We start from the raw sequence: 2,662 nt of genomic DNA on the forward strand, positions 1-2,662 counted from the left end.
AGCCAAGGAGAGATCTTCCCCTAGCTCATGGCCAGCTCATCTCCTTCCACTTGCCTTTGGAGCATCCCAGGCCACACAGGGCTGGAGCTCAGCATGGAGGGACCAGTTTGCAGGTGGGTAGAAGAAGATCCTTCCAGTGGTATGGGTGCTGGATGTAAACCCAGCAGCTGAGACCTGGGCACAGTCAGGAGTGCTCCCGCATGCCCCCTTGGACTCAGAGAATGCTAGAAAAAAGGCAGCTGTCCTGGTGAAGCCATGCATCCCTTCACTGGAAGAATCCATCTGGAAGTCCCTTTCCTTGCTTTCCTCTTGTGGTGGTTTGGATGGTGCCAGAGCATCACCGCTTCCCTCTCCATGCTGGAGTCAGGGTGAGCGTGCCCCAGGGAGGGTGTCTGTGTGTCCTGTGCAGGCTGCAGTGTGTCCATCCCTGTGCATGAGTGTAATAGGCTCAAACAGGCATCGGTCATCGCCTTCCTTGGCATGAGACCGGGGCACGCTGGAATATCGCAGGGAAAAATGAAGGGGATGTTTGAGGATTTGTGTTCTGTTTGCGAGCAAGGTCTGGAGGAGAGAAGGTCAAAGAAGAAAATTGGAGCTGAATTGAAATCAATGGCAGGTAGAGATTAGAGCGGTGCCCCAATTAACTGCAGTGAGCTGAGGGGAGGCTGGGGACGGCTCTGGCTCTCCAGGTTAGGACCCCCCAGCGGACCTTGGTTGTGCTCCATGGAGATGCGAATGCTCCAGGCCAACAGGGACCATGGCCAGGGGTCTGGGATGAGGACATTGGGCCAAGGACTTGCTGGTGGGCAAGGGCTGGAGTAGCCAGAGACTGCGGATGGTGGCAGGAGACCTAGCTGGTTTGGGGTTGGATTGAATCCCACTCCCTCCTTTCTTCTCTGCACATCTTGCCAGGCTCAGTCTCCCTCCCCAGCCCTGTCCCAGCACTTTGTCCTCATTTCCTTGACCCGGTCCCTTCCCCCATTTCTCTGGTGTCGTCTCAGCTTCCCCCACCAGTAGCCCCACTAACTCCCCTGTCACCATTTCCTCCTGCTTCGCCTGCCCCCTGACTCCAGCTCTTGTTGGCGCAAGTCTTCCAATGAAGCAGTTTCCTCCCTCGCGCTTCCCGGGGAAGTCATCGAGCGCCCGGAGAGCCGTGTCCCCGCTCCCCGCGCAGGTGCCGGGAGCGGGTGCCAGGGGGGTTGCAGCAGCTGGGAGCTGGGGCCTGGCCTGGGGCTCGGCATCAGCGCACGTGCGGCTGCCTGGGGCCACGGGCAGGGCTGCCTTTGCCCAAAGTTGGCGAGATTCCGATAGGAAATCCAAAACGTTCCCTGGCCCCCAAATCACCTTCCCGACAGACTTCAAGGCTTTGTTCCAAAACATCTGGGCACACACAAAAAAAGCCCACAACAACAAGTAGGTGGAATTTAAGGGAAGTAGCGGCGTACTTTTCATTCTTGTTGATGGCAACGTATTAACAGCTCGGGCTGGAATTTCCTGGGAAAAAAATTCAGTGTGAGTCAAACATCCAGCATGGAACATCTCAGCCACATCACTAAACTTTGGGGAAAATGAGGGTAGGTGGTGTCAGAGCAAGGGTGAGCCACCAGCCCCTGTTTTTCCCCAACACCCCCCCTGCCACATGCTCCTGGGGCTGGGGCAGCTGGGATCCCGGCTCCCGTGGCCCCAGTCCCGCAGGGATCGGGCTTTGCTCTCTCCAGCAGCCCTGTGCACTGCAGCATGTTACACATCACCCAAGGAACATTAATTAACATTGCTGGAAGATCTTAGGAAAGGTGCAATTTGAATGATCTGGCACCGCAGTCATTCAGATGCTGAGTTAATTCAATCCTTGCACACAGTGCTCCTACAGATTGTTGGCTTTAAACAAACAGCGGTGACAGATTTGTTGCTGCGGAAATGTGGTCATTAAGTCGGGAGCGTGTGTTTGACCTGAAAGCGATTGAGTGATGGATGCAAGTCATTTTAAAGCTGCAGCAGAAAAAAGGATGCTCCTTTTGGAGAGCAATCTTGCATCTGAGGAGTGTAAATAATTTAAACAAACAAGTAAAGTAAGGTGAAAGCACTACCGGTAGCCGCGCTATTGTGTTACGGCACTAAATGCAAAGCAGGGCAGCGCTGCCAGCTCTGTGGCGGAGGAGAGCTCCTTTATGTGGCGCTGGGGTAAAGAGGTGCAAGGTGCCAGCTTTGGGGGTATCCCTGGGGAAAAGCGGTACCGGCCAAGCTCGCGTTGCTTAACAGTCACTTGCAGGAGCTGCACGCCCATCCCCAAGGAAGAGGAACCCCGAGTGGAGGTCATCCTGATGTCCTGGCAGAGCAGGACCCAGGTATCCTGCGGTGTGGGACTGTCCCACTCCAGCCGCTCCTCTCATCAAGCCGAAGGTGCCCAATATTCCCAGGTCTGGCTTGTCTGGGCCAACAAGGGTGCTTTGGGGAACCAGGAGCTCAGCATGCCGTTGGGCTGCTCCTCCCTGCCAGCCTTGCTCCGAGCCATCCCCTCGCTACTGTTGATGATCCTCTCACCCACGGGCTGTGAGCTGGGGGGGAGCGTGAGAGCCGCACCGGTCACGTCGCATGGGTCTGCGCCTTCCGCCGCTGGAATTGGCGTCCCAGTAATGAGGCTGGTAGTTACTGTGCCTTGGAA

Source organism: Egretta garzetta, unplaced genomic scaffold (genome assembly GCF_000687185.1).
Source record: "Egretta garzetta isolate BGI_Z169 unplaced genomic scaffold, ASM68718v1 scaffold145, whole genome shotgun sequence".
Classification (NCBI taxonomy): domain Eukaryota; kingdom Metazoa; phylum Chordata; class Aves; order Pelecaniformes; family Ardeidae; genus Egretta; species Egretta garzetta.